Source organism: Mustela erminea, chromosome X (genome assembly GCF_009829155.1).
Source record: "Mustela erminea isolate mMusErm1 chromosome X, mMusErm1.Pri, whole genome shotgun sequence".
In the NCBI taxonomy this organism is placed as follows: Eukaryota; Metazoa; Chordata; class Mammalia; order Carnivora; family Mustelidae; genus Mustela; species Mustela erminea.
This window is the reverse complement of record NC_045635.1, coordinates 125518312-125545322: the sequence shown is the minus strand read 5'-3', so window position 1 is coordinate 125545322 and position 27011 is coordinate 125518312. Positions and strand designations below refer to the sequence as shown.

The 27011-nt window shown below is 38.5% G+C and overlaps 1 long non-coding RNA gene across 1 annotated transcript in view; it reads right to left on the bottom strand.

Moving 5' to 3' along the window:
- Positions 1 to 7880: 7880 nt before the first annotated feature.
- Positions 7881 to 27011, bottom strand: part of LOC116583560 — a 212273-nt gene continuing 193142 nt past the window's right edge. Inside the window, exon 7 of the long non-coding RNA XR_004282779.1 lies at positions 7881 to 10344. This is a non-coding gene — a long non-coding RNA (uncharacterized LOC116583560). The remainder of the gene's footprint in view (positions 10345 to 27011) is intronic.

Genomic DNA, 27011 nt, shown 5'->3' with positions numbered 1-27011 from the left:
AAAATATGATTGTTTTAATTTAAAAACCTGGAAAAGCCTCCTGGAAGAGACAATATGTTGACCTGGACCTGGGAAGGTAAGTAGTATTTCAATAGCCCAAGATGATGAGGAAGGTGTTTTGGGGATGGGGAAAGCATGGGCAAAGGCATAGAAGGACATACCTGAAGAATGACCAGGGTCTTATTTGGCTAGAACACCCTGTGTTCTGGGCTGATAGTGTGGGCTGAGATCAGGCCTGATTCTGCAGGTAATAGGAAGCTGTCAAAAGTCCAGATTTAGTAGCGCAAAAGCGCTGGTTAATTATACTGCATTGTGTGTGTGTGTTTGTGTGTGTGTACACACACATATATGTACATTTATGTATATATACACACATACATACAGATGTGGGGTGTGAGTATATATATATGATGTGGGGTATATATATACACATAAGTAATATATATTAATATAGCTTAATAATATTTAAGTATATATATAATATAAGGTATATATATCTTAATAATACTAATATGTCTTAATAATGTTATATATATAAGATGTGGTGTATATATATTACATATGTTAATATAGCTTTATGATATATAAGATACAAGATATATAAGTGTGTACATCTTAATAATATATTATTCTCTATCCACTCATCTACCAATGGATACTGACTGGGTTGCTTATATATCTTGGTTATGGTAAATAATGCTGCAATAAACATAGGGGTGCATATATCTTTTTGGATTGTTTTGCCTATTTAATCAATGTAATGATATTTATTAATTTAATTTAATTTAATTTTTTTGGTGTTCCAAGATTCATTGTTTATGCACCACACCCAGTGCTCCATGTAATGCATACCCTCCTTAATACCCATATATCTTTTTGAATTAGTGTTTTTGTTTTCTTTAGGTAAACACTCAGGAGTGGGATTACCGAAATCTTGCCACTTGTGACAAAACGGATGGACCTAGAGGGTATTATGCTAAATGAAGTATGTCAGATAGGGAAAGACAAATACCATATAATTTTACTTACATGTGGAATCTAAAAAACAAAACAAATGGACAAACAAGTAAACAAACAAAGCCAAAAACAGACTCTTAAATACACAGAACAAACTGGTCATTGCCAGAGGGCAGGTGGGTAGGATTGGGTAAAATAGATGGAGGGGATCAAGAGGTGCAAGCTCTCAGTTATAAAATAGATGTGTCACAGAGATGAAAGGTACAGAATAGGGAATATAGTTAATAATATTGTAATAACATTGCATGGTGACAGATGGTAGCTACACTTTTTGCAGTGAGCACTGAGTAATCTATAGAATTGTTGAATCAATATACTTTACACCTGAAACTAATATAACACTGTAGGTTAACTATACTTTAAAAAAAAAAAAAAGCAGTGGTGTGTAAAACAGCAGATGCCTGAGCGTGAATCAGGGCAGCAGCACCAAACTGTACTAGCTGTCATTGGATTCTTCAATGCCAAGCACTTGCAGTTAAAAAAAAAAAAAAAAAAAAGCCGATTCACTTAAGAATGTTGTAAATGAAGCGGTAATAATTAACTTCATTAAATATTGACCCTTGAATACCCATATTTTAAAAATGCTGAGTGACAGAACTGGAAATATGTTTAAAGCACTTGTGTTGGAAACCAAAGCACAACAGTTGAGTCAAGGCAAAGCACTCGTGCGATTATTTTGAATTGTGAGTTGAATTGGCTGGTCTTTCATAGAACATCGTATTTACTTGAAAGAATGACTAACTAATGTTATTCAGATTTGGGTATTCGGCAGACATTTTCTCATAAATGAACGAAGTGAGCCCCTCACTTCAAGGAAAACAACTGACAGTATTTTTTGCCAACGATGAAACTTCAGCTTTAATGCCAAAATTAAAAATTTGAAAAGCTTGTATCCACCACTGTGAGCTTGACAGCTTCCCAATAGTTAAAGACTTTTTCCAATGAGATGGATGGTTATGGTAACAAATGTGATTATTTTGATGTCGGAGAGAAATGTGCCAACATATGGAAGTTCTACTAAGTGCAGAGCACCAATATTTTCCAAGTGACCAAAATAAGATGTTACCAACCCATAGCTGGGTAAAAGATCCATTCAAAGTGTAAGAGAGTCCTGTGGGGGCTCAATGGAGTCAAGTGTGGAAAGTTCATTAATATAATTTCACATTCCACATGTACTTAACCTATAAGAAACAACTACTGGTAGAGTTTTGGTGTCATATCAAGAAGAATATCGACAATTATAAGAAAACCAATTAAAATATTTTTCCCTTCTCTAACTGCATATCTGTGTGAGGCTGGATTTCATATAAGAATATATCATATTAAGAATATGTATAAGAATATATCATAACTGGGTGCTTGGGTGGCTCAGTGGGTTAAGCCTCTGCCTTTGGCTCAGGTCATGATCTCAGGGTCCTGGGATAGAGGCCTGCAATTGGGTTCTCTGTTCAGTGGGGAGCCTGCTTCCCTACATCTCTCTGCCTGCCTCTCTGCCTACTTGTGATCTCTCTCTCTCTCTGTCAAATAAATAAATAAAATATTTTAAAAAAAGAATATATCATAACTGAATTGAGTAGATATGGGAATCTAGCTGTCTTCTATCAAGCCAGATATTAAAGAAGTTTGAAAAGAATGTAATGCAGTTCTTTTCAGTATAAGTTTTTGTTTTGGAAAATAGTTATTTTCATTAAAATATTATTTATATTCACAAGAAATGAGTTTATTATTTTAATTTCAAAATAGATAAATACATAAACACATAAATGTATAATTAAATATTTTAACAATTTTATTTCTAATATGGTTAACAAGAAGTGTTATAAACCACATAAACAAAAGCTCTTTGGGGTCCTCTATAAAATTTGTTGCCATTGTTGATTTACTTCATTGTATTCTGCTTTTTTGAAATTGAAGTAAAATTCACATGATATAAAATTAACCATTTTATTTTTTAACATTTTAAATTTTAAAATTGAGTGGCATTTAGTACATTCACAGTATTGTGCAACCATCACCCCTATCTAGTTTCAGCACATTTTTTCACCCCAAAAGGAAATTCCATACCCATTGAGTAGTCGCTCCCCTTTCTATTCTCCCCCCAGCCTCTGGCAACCACTGATCTGTTTTCTGTCTCTGTGAATTTGCCCTCAGTAAGTTTGAAGAGTACAAAAAAAGGGGTACCTGGGTGGCTCTGTAAGTTAAGCATCTGACCCTTGGTTTCAGCTCAGGTCTTGAGCTTAGGGTCGTGAGATAGAGCCTTGCATTGCGCTCCACGGTAGGTGTGGAGCCTACTTTAAAAAACAAGTGCTAAAAGGGACCAAATAATTTGAGAACCACTAGCTCAGTGGTTCAAATCCCAGCTCTGCTTTTATTAGCTGTGATACCTTGCTCAAGCTGCTTAACTTACTGGAGTTGCATTTTCCTGAGGATGTCCAATAAATGGGAGTTCTTATCCATTTACTTGGATATACATTTGCTATACTTTTCCATATAGCTTGAGAACAAGAGCCAGGTCCTGTTCACCTCATAGTCACTTATTTGCTTAGCAGCTGAGAGACCAATGAGTAACTCTACCTCTCTGAGCCTTGATTTCTTTATCTATAAAAAGGAGCTAACTGCAATATCCACTTCACAGGGTAGTTGTGAGAATCAGGGGAGGAGTGAATGCTTACCACATGCTCAGTGCCCAGGAGGCACTCAAAAGCAGGCTGTCCTTTGGAGGGTCACAATGGTAACAAGGTCATGGACAAGACTGCCAACTGCGTACCTGTTGGCTCTCACACTCTGAGTGTAGCCCGAGAGCCACCACTGTAGCTTGGCCCTTCGTCTAGACTGTTTGCATGGTGGGCCCATAATCCATGACAAGATCATGGCAGCACAATCTTCCCACTGCTTTAAGGGGCCTTAATCTTTGCTTAGCCACTCTCTGTGTCCAGGCTGCTTGGGCTTTGGAAGAGCAAATAAGCTTATGTTAAGTATTTCTGCTAGAGGGCCATCTCAAATCTAGCCCCAAAGTTCTGCACTCAACTGGATTAAAGGCCACTTTGACAACTGGCTGGTAGAAGTTTCCAGAATATCCCGGAAAGGCGCTAGAGGCTCAAACTTGAGATGTGCTCTTCTACCTACCTGGTATTTCCCCATGACCACTCTACCAATCCATTCATTTATCAAAGGAAAGAAACAAGCTCTGTTACTGTAGTCCATTCTAGTGTTACCAGGTCCCCTGAGGTAAATCAGTCTCCACTGCCATGGGCATGTAGATCCAGGCCTGTCAGGCTCGCAGCTGTTGGCTCTGAGTCCCGCATTTATAGGCCGACCCCCATGAAGTTACAGTTGCCACTGTTCATCCACCCTTCATGCCTGCATTTAACACCCCACCGACATGGCTGTGAAATCTGAGTTCTTGTCCAAGTTATGTTGAGAGTGCAGGCTGAGGAAGGCTGGGCCTCTCAGCCACATGCACAAAAGGCAAGTAGGGTGGTGGAGGGGAGAGAGGACAGGACTGGAAATCAAGAGACTTGGATTCAACCCTGCTGAGGACTGGAGATGTGACCCCCCCCATGCCTCGGTTTCCCCACTTAAGAATGAGAAAGAAGGCTGGACTAATTATGGATTCTTGGATTTTAGTCTGCACTAGTCAGGGAACAATAATCTCTTTGAGGAGATTCTACCTGATTCACTTTGCGCTAGAGAGGCTTGTTCTGGGCCGGAGACCTGAATGAAACAGGCAAGGGATAATTTTACCCTGAGTTGGTGACATAAATCACCACATAACACAGAGAAAGTTAGCTAGCACCAAGGTTTACTCAAATGGGAAGTGAGTAACTTCCTGCTCTGCGCATTCAGGGCGCCCATGGGGGCAGTGGGCTGAAGGCAGATTGGTATATATGTTGATGGAAGATGGCAACAGGTGAGAGTGAGGTAGGCAACCAAGAACACACCTGAGTCAGGGCTTGGGGCAGCCTATTTGGTAATCTCAGGGACCTCTGGAAACAGCCTGGGGGCAACACAGCATATTGCATGTTCTATGGGCTATGGGTTGACTGTGGTTTTTTCGCACCCCAGTACTCAGATGGTCCTCACTGCTGTTCTCCACAGATGCTGAAGCCCCATGCCATTAAGGGCACTGTGCTGGCTTCCCCAGCACAGGACAGGAGAAAAATGCAGTTGGGAGTCAGTGTAGGAAGAAGAACATGAGGGGTACTTGGCTTGGGGTGGGGGAGGCACACCTTTTACGTGGGCATTGGAGCATCAGCGCACAACGTTAAGAGAAATATAAGACTGAGGTCCCAGGTGGCCTATCCCAATGGGGCAGAAGAGAGGCCACAGGGATGCCTTAGAGCAGAGGGTCAGCTGACAGGAGGCCTCAGCACTCGCAGACTGGCTCTCTCTTTCTGGAATCCAAGATAGTATACAATATGTCATTTTTCTTTCTATTCTCCTCTCAATACCACATTAACAATATGTTCATTCAGGACTCAGATTTATTTAAAAAAAAACTGACTAATCTTCCCAAGGAATGTAGACTTTTTGTAATTTCCATCTACCACTCCTACCTCTCTGGGGAGGTAGAAAGAGTTGGGAAAGGATATAGAAATTGTCTGCAGCCTTAAAGCTGGCTACAAAGAAAACCCTAGGCAACAAAGCAAACACGAGCAAAGTCTTTCCTGTAGTTGTCATATCAATATGAAATTACCTGTTTTATTCATTTACAAGGCTCAACATGGCAAATTTCTCAGCTTCCAGGCCCCAGGTGGCTAAGATGCAGGGTGGTATGTGAACACATGTACTTCACCACATACTTGCCTAAATGTCTCCCAGGGGCCTGATTCCTCCTACAGGGCCTGCCCAGATTTCAGGCCAGTCAACCACCTGCCGCCTGGCAGTCCATGCTTGGATGGCCATCATTGTTTAACCTCCACAAGCCACACTCTTGCAGGTGCGTAAAGGGCATGCGCACTTAGCTTCTGCCCTGTGAGGAGGTCAACTCAGATATCAACATCCCCATTCAAAGACAAAGAAAGTGAGGCCTAGAAAGGGTAAGTGATTGGTCACATCCAGCTAGCAGGAATAGAGCTAGGTTAAAAATCAGCTTTCTTAACTCCAAGCTCAGTCACCTTGCCATGCTGCCTGCTGCCTCTGAAGATGGCAATAAATACTGTTTTAAGAGGTCATCTTAGGGTAAGGGCACAAGTTGGGGAATCTTTTTCCACAGTTCCCTGTTTACTCAACATATGCAAACACTAATTTGTGTTCAATGCATTCCAGGTGATACATCATTTTCAGAGGGAATTGAGAAATCAGCCCTCAAAACTAGAAGAGAGGATGAGACCTTTGGGTTTATGAATTCAGGAGTCAAAGACTCCGATCTTTATGATGAGTTCTTACATAATGTTAACTGTCCTCTGCTCCATAGTATCCCTCCAGGACCCTCTCCTTGCTCACATCTCTAGCCCAAACGGAGATCAATCAATTAATTAATTTTATTTGTTTTTCCTTAATGAAAGAGAGATTGGTAGGTGTATAAAGAAGAGTTACAGTCATGGGAATATGCTGTTTCACAACCTAAGTGGCAACAAAATGTAGTGTTATAGGCTGAATAATGGACCCCATCCTGGAACCTGTAAATGTGACCTTGTAAGGAAAGAGCAACTTTGCAAATGTGATTCAGTTCAGGATCTTGATATGGGGAGATTATCCTAGATTATCTGGGTGGGACCAAATGTAATCACACGTATTCCTTTAAGAAGGAGGCAGAACTACGTTTGATAGTCGCACAGAGAAGGCACTGTGACCATGAGGCAGAGATCTGCATGATGTAGCCATAAGCTGAAGACTGCTGGAAGCTTTAGGTTAGAAGCTGCAAGAGACAAAGAACAGATGCTTCCTTGGAGCCTCTGGAAGGACTGCAGCCCTGCTGACACCTTTTTTGGCTTGGTGATATGAATTTTGGACTTCTGCTCTCTAGAACTGTGGTAGAATAAATTTGGGGAGTTTTAAACTACCCAGGTTGTGATCATTTGTTACAGCAATGATAGGAAATACAACCATAAAGCTCTACAAAGGGGTGTTAAGGAAGACCTGGGTAAATGGAGAAATAGGCCTTGTTCCTAGATATAAAGATTCAATATTAAAAATACTCCAATTATCCATAAATTGATCTATAAATTCAAAAAACTCAATAAAAATTCTAAAAGGATTTTCAGAACTGGGTAAAACTATTCAAAAGGTCACCTAGAAAAATAAACACGTGACAAGAATATTCAGAAAGAGGAACCATGAGGACAAAGTCTTCCTACCAGCTGGGGAAGCACATTATAAGGTTTCTCCACAGGGGAAAAATAGATCAATTGATTAGAGCAGAAAGTCCAAAAATATATCCACATATATATGCAAGTTTAGTATACGATAAAGGTGCTATTTCAAATCAGTGTTGAAAGGATGGTGATAGCTATTTAGAAAAGTATAGAGTCACATCTCTACCTCACTCCTTACACTGAAATAAACTCCAGGTGTGTCAAAGACTTAAATGTTAAATATGAAGCCATAAAAGTACAAGAAGAACACATGGAGCTTTTCTCGTTATAGAAATTATCATCTTGGGTTATGGTAAGTTTTTCTAAACGTGACAGAAAACCTTGAAGTCACAGAGAAAAAAGGTTACAAATTTGACTGTATATAAATGAAAACCTTCTAGGTGGAAGAATGCAATAAACAAGATCATATATATGTATATATGGTATCACATATATAATATATACGATATATATCATATATAGTAACTCAGTGTGAGAAAAATATTTGCAGCAGATATGACACAGGCTTTACAGCACTCTCTACAATAAGCTCTTACAAATCCATAATGAAAAGAGCAAACATCCTAACAGAAAAATAGGCAAAGGCCCTGAATAAACCATTCCCCAAGAGAATAAATATAGATGGCCAATAAAGATGTGGAAAGATGCTATCAATAATAATGAAAGCAATGCCAAGAAAAGATGTTCTTTTTCACCAATCAAATGGCAAAGATTTAAAAGACCGACTAAACTGGTGAAGGTCTTGCACTTTTGGTAAAAATTAATATGTTTTGAGAGCTGTTTGGCAATGTGTATTAACATGTACAATATGTACAACCTTTGACTCAGCAAGCTTGCTTTGAGGAGTTGACAAGTACTGACACAGAAAGATATTCATGCTGTAGAGTGGAGATAAAGTGCTTTATAGAAAGGCATATTTATGATGCATAGACAGCAGTCTGGAGAATGTTCACGAAATGTTAACAATAGTTATCCTTGGAAAATGAGATTTGGGTATGATTTTAATTTTTCTTTGTACTTTCAGTATTGTTTGCAGTTTTAAAATGGGTATGTGTCATTTTTTTCTGCAAAAAACACTAAAGCTATTTTCAAAAAAGAAATGCAGAAGATGAAACGTAACATAGAACTTTGTAACCAAAGTGGTCAGCTGTTTAGGAATAGACATAAAGGGAGAAGGTATAACACTGAGAATGGAAGCTTCCTGTCTGTCCCCCACTTCCTAGCTGGGTTGTTCTTGGCAACTAAAAGGAGAGGTATGGAACATACCCTCTTAGAGTCCCTGCAGGAGTTAAATGTGAAAATACACGGCTGATAGTAAGCACTCAAGAAAAAATGGTCTTATCATCATTATTTATTCATGAAAATGTTAAGAACCCTTCTTGTTGTGTCTGGTTGAACAATGGCTCCCCAATGCTGTCCATGTTCTAATCCTCAGAACCTAGAAAGATATTATTACCTGCCATGGCAAAAGGGACTTTGCAAATGTGATTGACTTGAGGATCTTGAGATAGAGAAATCATCCTGATTTTCTGGATTGGACTTAAATGTAATCATGGGCCCTTATGAAAGGGAGGCAGGAGGGTCGGCATCAGAGGAGATGTGATGAAAGAAGCAGAAGTGGAGTGATGTGGGGCATTTAGCCAAGGAATGTGGGATCCTCTAGGAGCTAGAAAAGGCAAAGAAATAGAATCTCCCCTAAAGCCACCATTTCAGGAACACAATCCTGCCCCATTTCTGCCTTTTAACCTCCAGAACTGTAAGATAATAAATTTTTGTTGTTTTAAGCCACTGTTTGCAGTGGCTAGTTTCAGCAGCTATAGGAAACTAGTATATCATATAAAGTGAAAGAGGTCACTTTCCCTTGCCTCATGTATGTGTCTTAGGCTTCCTTCCACATGCTCAGGTCTTGAGGGAAGGGGCAATGTTTGGTTCATCTTATATCCCCCAGAGCCCAGCATAGAACCTGGTCCTGGGAGAACCTTTCAAATCCATTCTCCTCATTCTATGCTGGGGCCCATGACCCATACCAGCTTTTCCCAGGCCTGTTTACACAGCCTCCTTACGGGCCTCCTAGCTTCACGGCCTCCTTTTCGGCACCACTGTCCACACAGTCCCCGACGTGACCTATTATGCCAAGTCTGCCATGTCACCCTCTGCTTTGAAATATCAGTGATTCCCCGTCACCTATAGGATGAAATCCAGAGCCATAACCTATTCCAACCCCGTCTACTTCTGCCTGTTCTCTGCCATTCGCTGCCATCTACTTGACTACCATGGCCATCCCGAACTCCTTGCTCTTCCCTTTCACCCTTCCATATCATCATACAAGCTGTCCCCTCTGCTTGGCAAATTCTCACATCCTTTCTGCCTGGCCATTCCCAGCCATCCTTCAAACATCATCTCCCCTGCAAAAGCTTTTCACAACCTCTTCTAGCAGAAGCGGGGAGTACACACAACCCTCTACTAGAGTGTGTTTCCTGACTGAACCACAGGTACTGGTTCTGTGTCTGCCCCCATGTAACCATGAGCTACTAGTAAGAAAGGACCATGGCTGATTCCTTTCTGCATCCCCAGAACAGAAGCTCAGCCAATGCCCCCTGTATTGGTCAATTGCTGAATCAGTGTTTGTCAAGAAGGATTACTTAGCACGTGTGGATCCCTGACATTTCAACTTCACTTGGCATCAACGAATATATCACATTTTCTGTCTTTTCCGTTGCCTCTCCAGCACCAGGCTTTGGGGCCACGTGGGTTTATCTGACAGGATGCCCAGCACCTGCATGACTCTGGTTATTGATCTTAGTCAGACGACGATCATGACATCTGTTACCCAGCTCTGGACAAGGGACTTTAATAGTCCTTCTCTTTCCCTTCTCACTTCAGATCTGTCGGCCTCAGAAATGTTGTTCTTTCCTTCTCTTTACTTACTCTATGCAATGCTGATCATTCATTCACCACTCTGGAAGTCCCTGAATCTCCTACGTGACTCCGTGGAGGGCTTCAGAAAAAGCTATAACACCAAGAGAGAGAGCATGCCTAGCACTTAGCACAGTGCCTGCCACATTGTGAGCACTGATTACACAAATATCTATAGCAGCAGTTCTCAAATGTAAGGATGTGTCAAAATCATCCAAGGGCTTGTTAAAACACAAACTGCTGGGTGCCACCCCTGGAGATTCTGATTCAGTGAGTCCAGGGTCGGGGACAAGAATCTGCATTTCTAACAAGTTTCCAGGTGATGGTCATTCTGTTGGTCTAGGTACCACATTTTGAGAATCATTGGTCTTCGGAAAGTGTGTAAATGACTAAACAAAAGGGAACTTGTGAAACTAGTCACCATACCCTGGGAACTGTAGAATTCCTATTAGTGGGCAAGGAGTGCACATTGATGCTAGAGGTGGGAGATGATTCACATGTTAGAGAATGGAGTCTTGAGGAGTGCACATGGGACAGGGAGGTTGGGGGGAGATGCAAAGAGAGAAAGGGCAAGCTAAAGGATACTGTAAAGACACTGGTGACTGTGTGTGAGTAAATTGGCCTCCTATATCCAATGCATCCAGTGATGTTTAGCCAACTCTTATAGATTAGCTGCTTCATTACCCATTCCTTAATCCAGCTCTAGCCACAAATTAAGGAGTCTGCAGAGCAGAAGAGGGTCTAAGCAAGGAAAAGATAAAGATAAATGCTAGTAAGGTCATACACAGGACTGCTGGATTAGGTGAGCTAGGTCTAGCATCCTAGAGATTTGTTAATGCAGGGAGGAGCAAGTAAAAGCAGAAATTTTCATAATTTCTAATTGGTTCTTTTTCATATCTAGTTATTCTTATTTCATTTATGCCTGGATTGCAATATGGTTTTTTTTTAATGGATGTTATTTCTTCATCTCTTTGAGCATTCTAAACATATCTTCTATTGAGTAATTTTCAGGCTGTACTATTATTCGCATTTTGTCAGGAGAGAATTCATCTCTTGAATGTTGGTTTTCCTTTTTGTTGTTGTTGCTCTGTTTTGTTTTTTAGTTGACACTCATAGTATAGTTTTCCTCATGTGTTTTGAATTTTGGCTTATCTCACATAGTTGTGCGTTTTCTTCTTTTCTCTGCCCACATCCGTTCCTACTTTGCTGTTTTGCTAATGCCTCCCCTAGCACCCTAGGGCCCCAGTTGAGAATTAGGTCTTGAGTTTGTGGATCAAGGCCTCCATGCTTCTGTGATTTGCGGAATGCCACCAAGTTTATAGGCAGCTTGAACCAAATCCTGTGGCTTTTTTTTTTCATCCTACATCCTTAGGTTTGCAGCTTGATGTGAACCACAGCACCAGTCAGGGTGTGGTTGTAACATTTATAATCCCTTCTATGAAAGGGGAAGCACCACACTAGGATCTGATTTCAAGCAGTAAAATTCAGTCCCTTCCTATTACTCCATAAGAGCAGAATATCTGACCGTCTCTGTCTGCATTCAGATACAGACCTCAGCTGGCTATGGCTTCATTCCTGCTTAGCAGGTATGTTTCTCTTCCATTTTTGGTCCACTGAGATATTTATTTTATTTTTTTTTTAGTGCAGCAGTGCCTTTTAAATTGTCTCTTTATGGTTTATACTTGCTTCGTTTTGGTGGAGTGTCTCAAAGTGTAAACTTAAAAGCCATCTTCACTAGTGGTCCAAATTGGTTTAGTTTGCAGGAGTCCTTTACTAGTATGGTCTGAACCCTGCACCAATTTACAGAAGACTGTAGTATTTTCCTAGGGTTGCCATAACATAGTACCACAAGCTGGGTAGCTGAAAACAACAGAAATTTATTCTCTTACATTTCTGAAAACTAGAAACCTAAAATCAAGGCATCAACATGACCATGTTCTCTTGGAATACTATAGAGGAGGATCTTTCCTTGTCTCTTCCTTGCTTTTGGTGGTTGCTGGCAATCCTATATCTGGGTCTCTGTTTTTTTGTTTGTTTGTTTGTTTGTTTGTTTTTTAAGAAGGGCATCAGTTATTAAAGTAGGGCCCACCCTAATCTAGTATCAAATCATTTTAACTAATTACATTTGCAAAGACCCTGTTTCCAAATAAGACCACATGCACACGCTTAGGACAGGCATGAATTTTGAAAGGATGCTATTCAATTCAGTACATCAGGTTATTGGCCTACTGGCCAGTCCTGCTCCTGATTGAGGCAAGGAAGTACTGAGTTTACCTCCCTATTCCCAGCTCTAGCTGAGACCATTTGGCTTCCCTGTTCAGTACTATATTCAAATATTGGATTGAATTACGGAATGAGAAGCCATTACTAAACCTTGCTTCAGTCAGAACACTGGAGTTCATTGTCCTTCTAACAGCGGATCAGTAGTCAATCCCATGTATGAAAGATGGCAAATGATTTCTTCCCCTTGACCCTAATACTCCCAAGTCTTAAGCAAAGTGCTCAGGTCCAGGGGACAGGCTCAGTTCTTTCTAGAGGTACCCTGGGAATTCACAGTGGGCAAAGGAACTCCAGGAATACCTCACTTACCTAGCATCACCGTACTTTCTGTTCCTGCAATAAACAATTTCAAGTGGCTAAACTTGCATCTGAACCTGCTTTATACTGCATTACTGTTTCTACCCTCACTGTCAGTGGCCATATTTTATATCTCTCAGCCTCATTTCTAGTAGCTCTGATCCTCTCTTCTTAATGTGCTGCTTCCATGTGCTATAGGCAGAGAGACTTGGCAGCAGAGCTTGTTAGACATGTGAGTGTAAGAGAGACAGACTGTGTGCAAAGCCTGCAGGGCTCTCTGGCAGAGAAAGGGCAGGAGATGTATGATTATCTCAGCAATTCAGAGGCCTTTCTGAGGCTGATAACTTTATGGTTCTCTTAGGTGACCTTAGAATAACTAAAATGTCACTGTACAATGTAGACCGTACTTTTTGCAATCTGCAGGCTTTACAGGTTTTAGGTTTGGAACCAGTCTCCCATTTGTGTCATTGGAGGACTAGAAAGGGCAGAGTGGTAAGGCTGGGGTCAGCCCACAGCTTAGGCTCTTCCTGATGTTCCATCTTCCTTCTTCCTGTCTTACTCAGTGGTTTCCTTTCAGATGCCTAGGGCAGAGCAAGGCTACAGGTACTGGACCCCAGGCATCACAGCAGGAAAGTTTCAGGGGATGCCACAGGCAGTATGGCATGGTAGAAAGAAGGGCCTTTGAACCAGCCAGACCTAGATTCTAATCCCCACTCTGACTACTTATTAGCTTTATTACTTGGAAGAAATAACTTAATCTCTCTGTTCTTGATTTAAGTGTCTATAAAATGAGAATAATAATGTGTATGTTACATGGATGCTTTTTGGGTATACATAAGACAAAGTAATAAAAGCATTTAGCATATTGTAGACACTCAGTGATAGCCTAGCATTCATACTATTGGATGTTAGTCTTTTTTTCAAAAGATTTTATTTATTTGTTTATTTGTCAGAGAGAGAGAGAGAGAGAGCACACAAGCAGGGGGAGGAGCAGAGGGAGAAGCAGACTCCCTGCTGAGCAAGGACCTTGATGCGGGACTCTACCCTAGGACCCTGGGATCATGACCTGAACTGAAGGCAGAGGCTTAACTGACTGAGCCGCCAAGGCATCCTGGATGTTAGTCTTTCACATAAAAACTGATTTTATCGATAAGAACACTTTTAATGAGATCTATCTTCTCAACAAAATTTTAAGTGTACAATATATTATTGTTGTCTTTAGGTACAATGTTGTGCAGTAGATCTCTAAAGCTTACTCATCTTGCTTAACTGCAACTTCATGCCCCTCGATCAGTAGCTCCCTATTTACTCCTCCCTTCAGTCCTGGCAACTACTAGTCTATCCTTTGATTCTACGAATTTAACTATTTTCAGATACTTCATATAAATGGAATTTATATGAGTATTTGTTTTTTTCTGCTACTGCTTTATTTCACTTAGCATAATGCCTTCCACGTTCATCCAGAATTCCCTTCCTTTTAAAGGCTGAATAGTATTCTGTTGTATGTGTATACATTTTCATTATCCATTCATTTGTCAGTGGACATTTAGGTTATTCCTACCTCTTGGCTATTGTGAATATTGCTGCAATGAACACAGCAGTGCTAATATCTCTTTGAGATCTTGATTTTAATTTTTTGGATAAATGCCCAGAAGTGGGATTGCTAAATCATATATGACAGTTCTATTTTAAATTTCTTGAGAAACCTATACTGTTTTCCATAGCAGCTGTACCATTTTGCATTCCCACCAACAGTGTGCAAGACTTCCAATTTCTCTACATCCTTGCCAACATCCACTGTCTTTAGCTTTCTTGATAAATGCTATCCTAACAGGTGCAAGGTAATACATCAATGTGGTTTTGATTGTATTTTCATGATGATTAGTAATGCTGAGCATTTTTTGTATACCTGCTGGCCATTTGTATACCTTCTTTGGAAAAAGGTCTTTTCCAGTCCTTAGTCATTAAATTTTTTTTTTTTTAGTCTTTAGTCATTTTTAAATAGTTATTAGGGTTTTTTTTTTTGGTGTGTGTGTGTGTGTGGTTGTTTGTTTTGTTTTATTTTGTACTCTTGGGTTGTGGAGGTTCTTCACATATTTTGGAGATTAACTCCAAATTACATCAGAAGTAGAGTATGCAAATTCTTTCTTCCATTCTGTTGGTTATCTTTTCACTCTGTTGACTGTTTCATTTAATACACAGAAGCTTTTTTGTTTGATGTAGTCCCATTTGTTTATTTTTGGCATTGTTACCTGTGCTTTTGGTGTCATATCCATGAAATCACTGTCAAGATCAATGAAGTTTACCCTTATGTTATCTTCTAGAAGTTTTACAGTTTCAGGTTAAGTCTTTAATCCATTTTCAGTTGATTTTTGTGTATGTGTAAGATGGGGGTCAGTTTCATTTTTTAAAAATGTGGATATCCAGTGCTCCCAACACAATTTGTTGAAGTAACCTTCCTTTCCCCATTGTGTATTTTTGGTACCCACATCAAAGTACAATTGACTGTACACCCATAGATTCATTTCTGAGCTCTCTATTCTATTCCATTTGTCTGTGTGTATGTCTTGATGCCAGTACAATACCATTTGATTACTGTAGCTTTGTAATATATATTTTGAAATCAGGCAATGTGATGCCTCCAACTTTTTTCTCTCTCAGGATTGATTTGGTTACTTGTGGTTCTTTGTGGTTCCATTCGAATTGTAGAATTGCTTTTTCCATTTCTATTAAAAATGTCATTGAGATTTTGATAGGGATTGCATTGAATTTGTAGACTGCTTTGAGTAATATGAACATGTTAACAATATTAATCCTTCTGATCCATAAATACAGCTATTGCTTTATTTATGTCTTCTTTAATTTATTTCTTTTTTTTTAAAGTGATCTCTGTGTCAAACATGGAGCTCAATTTCATGACCCCCAGATCAAGAGTCACATGTTCTACCAAGTGAGCCAGCCAAGTACCCCTAATTTTTTTTTATATGTTTTATAGTTTTCAGTATACAGGTCTTTTATCTCCTTAGTCAAATTTATTCCTAAGTATTTAATTATTTGTGGTGTTATTGGAAATGGAATTGTTTTTCTAATTTTCTTTTCAGATAAGTGTTAGTATATATAAGTTCAACTAATTTTTGTATATTGATTTTGTGTCTTGCAACTTTATTGAATTTGCTCATTAGTTATAACAATTTTTTATGGAGTCTTCAGGGTTTTCTATACATAAGATCATGTCATCTGAGAACAAGGACACTTTTACTTCTTCCTTTCCTATTTGGATGCTTTTTATTTTTTTTTTTTTGCTGCCTAATTATTCTGGCTAGGACTTCCAGTACTACACTGAATAGAAGTGTCAAGAGTGGGCACCCTTGTCTTCTTCCTGATCTTAGAGGAAAAGCTTTCCATTTTTCACCATTGAGTATGATGTTTTAGTTGTGGGATTTTCATATATAGTCTTTATTATGTTGAGACACTTTTCTTCTATTCCAGTTTATTGAGAACCTTTCTCATGAAAAGGTGTTGAATTTTGTCAAAAATTCTTTTTCTGCCTCTATTGAGATGATCATGTGATTTTTATCCTTTATTCTGTTACTGTGTTGTATTACATTATTTGATTTGCATATGTTGAACCATGTTTGCATCCTAGGTATAAATCCCACTTGGTCATGGTGTATAATCCTTTTAATATGCTGTTGAATTTGATTTGCTAGTATTTTGCTGAAGATTTTTGCACCTATATTCATTAAGTTTATTGGCCTGTTGTTTTCTTATGATGTCTTTTTTTGGCTTTGGTATCAGGATAATTCTGCCTTCATAAAATGGGTTTAAAAGTGCTCCTGACTCTTCCATGTCTTGGAAGAGTTTAGGATGGATTAGCATTAATTCTTTAAATATTTGGTAGAATTTACCAGTAAAGCAAACTGCTCCTGAACTTGCCTCTGTTGGGAGGTTTTAAATTTCTAATTCAATCTCCATCCTAGTCACAGATCTATTCAGACTTTCTGTTTCTTCATGACTGAGTCTTGATAGGTTGTGTGTTTCTAAGAATTTATTCATTTCTTCCAGGTTATCCAGTTTGTTGGCATTTAACTGTTTATTTCCTTACGATCCTTTGTAATTTCTGTGACATCAGTTGTAACATCCCTTCTTACATTTCTAATTGTATTTATTTACTTCTCTCCTTTTTTCTTAGTCTAGCTAAGGGTTTATCAGTTTCATTTAACTTTTCAAAAAAAAAATCCAACTCTTAGTTTTATTGATTTTTTCTTTTTTCAATTTTCTATTTCATTTATTTCTGCTCTAATCTGTATGATTTCATTCCTTCTGCTAACTGTAGGCTCAGTTTGTTCTTCTTTTTCTAGCTCCTTGAGGTATAAAGTTGTTTACTTGAGATCTTGCCTTTTTTTTTTTTAATGTAGGCATTTATTGCCATGGACTTCTCTCTTAGTACTGCCTTTGTTGCATCCCTTAAGTTTTGGTATATTGTGTTTTGTTTTCATTTGTCTTGAGATATTTTCTAATTTATTTTTGATTTTTTTCTTTCATCCAGTGCTTTTTCAAGAGTGTACCATTTAACTTCCACATATTTGTGAATTTTCCCGTTTTCTTTCTGCTGCTGATTTCTAGTTTCCTTCCATTGTGGTCAGAAGAGATATCTGGTATAAATTCACTCTTCATAAATTTGTTGAGACTTGCTTTGTGATCTAACTTAGAGATCTATCTTAGAGATCTTTGTGATCTATCTTAGAGAAAGATCTGTATGTGCTTGAGAAAAATGTTTATTCTGCTATTGTTGGGTGAAATGTTCTGTGTATATCTGTCAGGTCCTTTTGGTCTATAGAGTTGCTCAAGGTCTTTTCTTATTTATCTTCTGTCTGAATAGTCTAACGATTATTGAAGGTGGGTACTGAAGTTTTTTACTGTATTGTTGTTTATTTATCCTTTCAGTTATATCAATGTTTGCTTCCCACATTTAGATGCTCTGATGTGGGTACATATACATTTATAATTATATCCTCTTGGCAGTTAAACATTTTTATCATTATATAATAACTTTTTTGTCTCTTTTAACAATTTTAACATTAAAATCTATTTTATTTGATATAAATATAGACACTCCTACTCTCTTTTGGTTAACATTTGCATGGATCTTTTCCCACACCTTCACTTTCAGCCTATCTGTGTCTTTAAATTTAATGTGAGTTTCTGCATATAGTTGGGTCTAATTAATTTTTATTTTCCATTTGCCACTTTATGTCTATTGACTGCAGTTTAATCCTTTTATATTTAATGTAATTATTGATAAGGAAGATTCACTACTGCCATTCTGTTATTTACTGTTAGTCTTACAGCTCATTTGTCTGTCTATTTCTCTCTTGCTATTCTCTTGCTTTATTGATTTTTTTGCAATGATATGCTTTGATTCCTTTCTTTTTTCTTTTGTATATCATCTATAGGTGTTTGTGTGTATGTGGTTACCTTGGAGCTTACATAAAACATCTTATAGTTATAACAGTCTATTTTAAGTGATAACAAATTCAATTCAATCATATACACTCTACACTTTAATTTCTCCCAGTAATGCTTTATGTTATTGTCACAATTTATACATATTCATACTACATATCTTTAAACATATTTTTAGTCATAGCTATTTTTAATGGCTTTGTCTCTTAACTTTTATAGTATAATTAAAAGTGATTTATCTACCACTATTACAATAATACAGTATTCTGTATCTGTCTATATATTTAGCTTTACCAATGAGTTGAATACATTCTTATGTTATTATGCTGCTGTTTAGCAAACTTTCATTTCAATTTGAAGAACTCTCTTTAGCATTTCTTTTTTTTAAGATTTTATTTATTTGTCAGAAAGAGAGAAAGGGCACACAAGCAGGCAGAGACAAAGAGAGAAGCAGGCTCCCTGCTGAGCAAGGAGCCTGATGTGGGACTCGATCCCAGGACCCCAGGATCATGATCCCAGGACCCCAGGATCATGATCCCAGGACCCCAGGATCATGACCTGAGCCGAAGGCAGCAGCTTAACCCACTGAGGCAGCAGCTTAACCCACTGAGCCACCCAGGCATCCCCCTCTTTAGCATTTCTTGTAAGGCAGTTCTTGTGGTGATGAATTCCCTCAGCTTTCATTTATTTGAGAAAATCTTTATCTCTTTTTCATTTTTGAAGGACAGTTTTGTGGGGGATAGTATTCTTTGTTGGCAGTTTTTTCCTTAAGCATTTTGAATGCATCATTTCACTCTTTTTTGGCCTGTAAGGTTTCTGCTGAAAAGTATGTTCATAGCCTAAGGAGTTTCCTTGTGTGTGACAAGTGACTTTTCCTCAGTTGCTTTCAAAATCCTCTCTGTCTTTGATTTTTGACAACTTGATTTTACTGTGCCTCAGTATGGATTTCTTTGGGTTCATCTTATTTGTTGTCTTTTGGGCTTTTTTGAATCTGGATGTCCATTTCCTTCTGCAGAATTGGGATATTTTCAGCTATTTTTAAAAATGGACTTTCTGGTCTTCTTTCTTTCTCTTCTTTTTCTGGAACTCCCATAATGTATATATTGGTCTACTTAATGGTTTCTCATAAATTCCTTAAGCTTTCATCATTATTTTTCATTCTTTCATCTTATCATTCCACTGACTAAATTATTTTCAATGACTTTTGTTTGAGCTTTCTGTTTTTTTCTTCTGCTTGATCTAGTCTGCTGTTGAGCCCTATTAGCAAAATTTTCAGTGTAGTTATTTTGGTTTTGGGCTCCATGATTTCTGTTTAGTACTTTTTATATTTGTTGAAATTCTCGCTTTGTTTGTGCATTGTTATTTTGACCTCAATGCACATCTTTATGACAATTATTTTGAATTCTTCCAGGTAAATTATATAACTCCACTTCATCAGGGTCAGCTTTATCATGTTCCTTTGTTTAGAACATCTTTGCCTCATCCTTCATTTTCTTTCACTCTGTGTTGATGTCTGCACATTAGACAAAGCAGATACCTCTGCTAGTCTTCACAGACTGACCTCATACAGGAGAAGATTCCCAACAATCAGCCTGGCCAGAGTTCTGGAAGCTTCTAGCGACTTTTTCCTTCCCCAGAGAGAAGAAAACAATTGTGCTTTTTAAAAGCATTCACTCTTTGCTGAGCCAGGGACTTTGGAGTTATGGTATCTAGCAGTTTAAACTACTACCTCCATTTCCCCTAGATGGCTAAACTGCACCCATCAGAGCTCCACATTTGGCAATTTAGAAGCAAGACTTCTAGAGAGCTTCTTAAGAAAAGCTGAGGTACTGGATGCAGAAACCTATCTCCTCCTTCCCCTGGTAGAATCTGGGTTCTTGGGGGTTTCTTCCTAATCATATAGTATTGTGCTAGATGCAGGGACTCCGGCAAGAAGGTGTCCCAAGTCTTCCTACTGGTCTTAGTGAATGTGGTTTTACTTTCACCTGGGGTTACAGAAGCCTTTTTTCCCCCCAAAGATTTTATTTATTCATTTGACAGACAGAGATCACAAGTAGGCAGAAAGGCAGGCAGAGAGAGAGAGAGAGGAAAGCAGGCTCCCTGCTGAGCAGAGAGCCTGATGGATGTGGGGCTCGATCCCAGGACACCGAGATCATGACCTGAGCTGAAGGCAGAGGCTTAACCCGCTGAGCCACCCAGGTGCCCCAGGAGCCTTTCAATTAGTTTCTGGATTTCTAACAGAAAAGAATTTGTTCATAAATTGTTGCTGAATTGGTGTGTTTGTGAGGGAGAAGAGGGCAGAGGGTTTCCTATTCCATCATCTTAGTTACAATAATCTGGATGTTAGTCTTCTGTTCATCTATTTACTCAGCATCAGAAAATGCTTATAGCTTCCTATCTTTCTGCCTCTTTTCAGACACAGTAGAAAAAGAGACAAACAGTCTCTGTTCCTGCTGAGATATTGCTAATAAGCACTAGTCCTCAGCTCCACAGGGTGCAGAATGAGTCAGTAATACAGCTGCAGGCTTTAGGACAGTAGGCAGATGTGACCAGCTTTCTCTCACTTTTCCTCTGGCCTCTTTTCCCCAAACAGTAGGACCCTCAGGCTGTAGGCTAGCAAGTCCATATTGGCAGCTCACCCCTCCATGGGTCAGGAAACCTCCAAGTTCAGCATCTCACAAGTACTGAGAAGAGGTGAGCACAACTCTGTGTTCTCTACCTTTTGAAGAACTTCTTAAAGACCTTCAGAAGCAGAATAGAGGTCTTATTCCCTTTCCTTCCTCCTATTCCCATCTTCCTCCTGTCCCTTTACCACCTCAGTCATGGTCTGAGGAAAGAGAAGGATAAGCAGTTACTGCTACAGAAAGACCAACATGAGGGTTCTGATATTGGGGCCACATTGCTGTTCAGAATCCAACAGTCATTTGCAGTAGCATTTTTGATGTTTTCAAAGTCATTTCCTGACTATTTTTTACTCAAATCCCCATTTTAGAGATGAAGAAACTGAGGCAAAGAAAGAAGAGGATCCCTGAGTGAGTCAAGAGCTGAAGTGGGGCCAGAGCCCTGGTCTCTTGCCTCTTTGAGCTCTTTCCATACTATGTGGGCCCCATAAATTTGGAATGAAAGATTCAGAAGATGGTGACAGGTATGTCCACCACCCTTTAAGTAGTCAGCTTAAACTTCCTTGGAGACCCAGGGAACTCAGGACCTCACTCTAAGCAAAGGACTAGCCAGGATGCTGAAGGGGAAGGGCATCCTGGTCTTTCACTCAAGTTCAAGATTGCTGGATAGCATACTTCCTGGGCCAGCCCACTGGCCATGTGTGAAGAATGATCCTGAAGAAAAGGGCACCCAGGGGGTCAGGAGCAGAGCTGGGGTGAGAAAACAGACCCTTTCCTTCCCTTGGCCACTCACAGGGCACTTAAACTTTCTGCCCTTCTTGGTTACCTTTCTGAGCTTCACCTTCCCCATTTGTAAAGTAAATATAACACTTTCATCACTGTATTATAGAGGCTGTTAGACAGCTGAGAGGTGATAGGGTTAAGTGGGTCATTTTTAATCTATGAAGTAGTAACTGCATCTGACTTGGCTACTTGATCCCATTCATGGAACAGTTACTGGGAGACACGTGCCAAGTTAGGTACTGTATGTGAATCATCTCCAGCGAGACCCAGAAGACAAGTGACTTATCCAGGGACCTTCAGCCGTTCAGTAGCAGAAATGAGATGAAAGCCTTTTCTGATCATTCCCAAAGGCCCGAGGCTGAGCTGGAGGTCATATTGCTGTGTGCATAACATTGTTAAATTTAACAAATAAAAAAATACCCCAGTTAAGTCTGAATTCCGGACAAATAATAAATAATTTTTAGTGTAAGTATATACATTGAGATATTTGGCACACAGTTATACCAAAAACTTTTTGTTTATCTAAAATTCAAATTTAGGTGGGCATCCTGTATTTTATTCAGCAACCATATGTGTATATGGAGTTGGCATTGCAGGAGCAGCAGGTAGGCCAACTGTACATTCATTTTGAAGCAAGGGAGTCAGTAGGCCATATGCCAGGGAGATAACTGATCTTCTCACCAAAGCAAGTCTCTACTGCTATTCTCAGTTTGGGGTTACCATAAACATATACAAACATGATACTTTGGCCTGACGAAAAATCCTAAACTAGACTTAGGACCATTCTTCTTCCTTTCCTAATTGTTCCCAAGACCCTGTTTTTCTCCACTGGGACCCCTTTGGGGGTACTTAAAAAATATTTTATCAAGGATAGAAAGGATATTCTAAAAATAGGCAAAGGTTTAAATTTTAAACTTTAAAATTAAAATCTTTGAAGGTTTGGGGCACCTGGGTGGCTCAGTGGGTTAAAAGCCTCTGCCTTCGGCTCTGGTCATGATCCCAGGGTCCTGGGATCGAGCCCCGCATCAGGCTCTCTGCTCAGCAGGGAGCCTGCTTCCTCCTTTCTCTCTGCCTGTCTCTCTGCCTACTTGTGATCTCTCTGTCAAATAAATAAATTAAAATATTTTTTAAAAATATAAAAAAACTTTAAAGTTTAAAATTTTTAAATGGACTAAGATTTTTAAAAAGGGTTGTAACCTGCTTCTGGCCAAGATGAAGTAACAGGGACTGAATTTACTCTCCTTCCTAAACAATCAACAGATACTATATTTTTGAAAAACCAATATTTTTCAAGATGCTGGGCATCAGGTAATGAAAGATAAAGATGGGAAACAAATGAAGTGAGTGCTACCGCTGTCCCAGCTTGTTGCCTAGAGGGGGGTGCCAGACTATGGGGCAGGGAGGAAAAATTCCAGTAAAGAATTTGGTATTTTCTCGAAGGTGGGGAAATAGTTGGGAATCCAGGAAGGTCAGCGGGGTTAAATGTCACAGGGCAGGATAATGGAGAGCTGAACAGACAGGGTGCTCCAAGGATCTGCCAAAGGTCTCCTTTGGGTATTCAGTAGAATATTGATCTAGCAAGTGAGGGGCTACCTGAGGCTTAGGAAAGAACCATCCAAAAACAGAAGAAACAGTGCCTAGCGCTTACACAACTCTGGGGGATTATGCTTGCTTCTATATGCCAATCTGGAAAATTTCATTCACAGGGCATTGGGTAGAGCATGCATGTGGTTCTTTATCAGTATTGGGAAATACTTTGCTCTAGGCTGATAACTGCTCCAGTCCTGCCTAACAAATCATAAAAGCAAGTCAGAAAAGTTTGAACTATTCTCAAGTATCTTAACTGCATCCCATAGCAGAGTTCAAGAATATTTATAAGACAAAAATATCCATCACCTAAGAAGGTAAAATTCATAATGTTTGGCATCCAATAGAAAATTCCCAAGCATGCAAAAAAGCAGGAAAATATGGCTCATATTGGGGGGGAAAATCGATCATTTAATACCAATCCAGAACTGAAGTGGATGTTAGAATGAGTACAATAGAAAAATAAATCAATTATTATAACTGTATTCCATATGTTCAAAAAGTTAAATAAAGACACGTGAGATATAAAAAAGATTCACGTTGAACTTCTAGAGATAAAACTTCAATGTCTGAGATGAAAAATAAACTAGATGAAAATAATGGAAGGTTAGATATTGTAGGAAAAAAAGATTAGCAAACTTGAAGACATAGTAATAGAAACTATCCAAATAAAACACAAAGAGAAAAGAGGATATAAATGAAGAACAGAGCATTACTGAGCTGTAGGACAATTTCAAAGGCTTAATATATGTGTAATTACAGTCCCTGTAAAATGGTAAGGAGCAGAAAACATATTTGAAGAAATAAAGGCTAAACAATTTCCTAGATATAATGGATATTATAAACTCAGAGATTCAAAAATTTCAGTGAACTTCAAGCACAAGAGACAAAAAGAAACTATACCAAGGCAATGTTATAATCAAATTGCTCCAAACCTGTGACAAAGACCAAAAATATCTTAAAAGCAACAAGAGGAAAAAGCTATGTTATGCATAGAGGAACAAAAATAAAGATTATAACAGATTTCTTGTGAGAAACAACACAAACAAGAAGGTGGTAGATCAATATCTTTGAAGTACTGGATGAAAACAAATAAAATACTTGTTGACCTCACCTTCTGTACCCAGTGAAATTATATTTCAAAAATGAAAGTGAAGTAAAGACTTTGTCAGACATACAAAAGCTAAAAGAATTCATCAGCAGCAGGTCTGCAATACAAGAGATACATAAGATTTTATTTATTTATTTGACAGACACAGCGAGAGAGGGAACACAAGCAGGGGGAGTAGGAGAGGGAGAAGCAGGCTTCCTGCTGAGCAGGGAGCCCAATGCGTGGCTCAATCCCAGGACCCTGGGATCATGACCTGAACTGAAGGCAGACACTTCATGACTGAGCCACCCAGGTGCCCACAATACAAGAAATATTAATGGAAGTCCTTCAGACAGAAGAAAATGGTACCAGATGGAAATATGGATCTACACAAAGGATTGAAGAGCACTGGAAATGGTAACTACAAGGGTAAATATATAAGATTTTTCTTATTATTTAAATTTCTTTAAAAGATAATTAACTATTTAATAAAAATATTGACAATTAAGTGTGGAGTTTATAACATAAGTAAAAGTAAGTCATATGATAACAGCACAAAAGAGAAGAGAAGAGAAATGGAGGTATACTGTTATGACAGTCTCATAACATGTGAAGTGGTATAGTATTATTTAAGATTATTAATTAATATTATTTAAAGGCAGATCATGATAATAATGTACACTGTAAATCTTAAACTAACCACTAAAATAATGAAACAAAAAAAAATGATACCTTAAAAATGAACAAAGGTGGGGGCGCCTGTGTGGCTCAGTCAGTTAAGCTTCTTCCTTCAGCTCAGGTCATGATCCCATAGTCCTAGGATCGAGTCCTGCATTGGGCTCCTTGCTCAGTGGGAGTCTGCTTCTCCCTCTTCCTCTGCCTGCCACTCCCCCTGCTTGTACTCTCTCTCTGACAAATAAATAAATAAAATCTTTTTAAAAAAACGAACAAAGAATATAAAATGGAATGTAGGAAATACTCCCACAATCTAATCCCAAAGAAGTTTTTTTTTTTTTTTTTTTTTTAAGAAAGAGAGGAAAAGGAGAACACAGAATATATGGCATAAATAAAAAGCAAACAAAAAGGTAATAGACTTAACTCTAATAATATCATAACCATATTAAATATAAATCATGTAAACACCACTATAAAAAGGCAGAGATTGTCAGATTGGATTTAAAACCAAAACCTGACTGTATACTCCCTATAGAAATACATTTTAAATACAAAGACACAAACAGATTCAAAGTAAAAGGATGAAAAATACAATGTCAACATTAATCAAAAGAAATCTGGAGGGTTTATATTAGTATTAGACATATTAAATTTCAGAATAAGTGGTTTAGAATAAAGAATGTTGGTGCGCCAGGGCGGCTCAGTTGGTTAAGCATCCAACTCTTGATCTCAGTTCAGGTCTTGATCTCAGAGTCATGAGTTCAAGATCTGTACTGGGCTCCATGCTGAGAGCATGGAGCTTATTTAAAAAAAAAATAGAATAAAGAATGCTAACAGGGATGAAGAAGGTCATTCCATAATGATAAGAGGGTTAATTCACCAAAAATATATGAGCTTATGAACCTAACATGAAGCAAAAACTGACAAAACACAAGGATTAACAGAAATAATTAGAGCTGGAGACTTTATATCCTTCTCTCAATAATTGATAGAACAAGTATACAGAAATTCATTAAAGGTATAGAAGATCAGGGGCGCCTGGGTGACTCAGTGGGTTGAGCCTCTGCCTTTGGCTAGGGTCGTGGTCTCAGGGTCCTGGGATTGAGCCCCGAATGGGGCGCTCTGCTCAGCCGGGAGCCTGCTTCCCCCTCTCTCTCTGCCTGCCTCTCTGCCTACTTGTGGTCTCTGTCAAATAAATAAATAAAATCTTTTAAAAAAATGTATAGAAGATCAAAACAACATTATAAACAAACTTGATCTATTTGACATTTATAGAATAGTCTACCCAACCACATTAAAGTATATATTCTTTTTAAATACACATGGAACATTTACCAAGATAGACAATGTTTTGGGTCATAAAACAAGTTTCAATAAAATTGAAAGAATTAAAGTCATACGGAGTCTGTTCTCTGACCATAATGAAATTAAGTTAGAAATCCATAACAGAAATATCTCTAAAAAACTCCAAATTATTTGGAAATAAATAAGACAGTTCTAAATAACCCATATATAAAGGTGGAAATAAAAAAAAGTAGGAAATGCTTTGAATTGAATGAAAATGAAAACGCACCATCTAAAAATTTGGTGAAAGTTCTTAAACTAATACTTAACTGAAATTTTATAGCACTAAATGCCTATACTAGAAAAGAAAAAAACCTCAACTCATTCATCTCAGCTTCTACTTCAAGAAATGAGAAAAAGAAAGCAAATTAAACCCAAAAGAAGTGGGATACAGGAAAAAATAAATATCAGAGCAGAAATCAACAAAATAGAAAACAAGAACAATAGAGTAAAATCATTCTATCCAACACCGGCCCTTACAAAAGGTCAATAAATTTGATAAACCCCTAGCCATGATGACCAGGGGAAAAACAGATAAGATACAAATTATGAATACTGGGAACTGAGAAGAGAAGTCACTACACTACACTTAATAGTCTACAGATATTAAATAAGAGG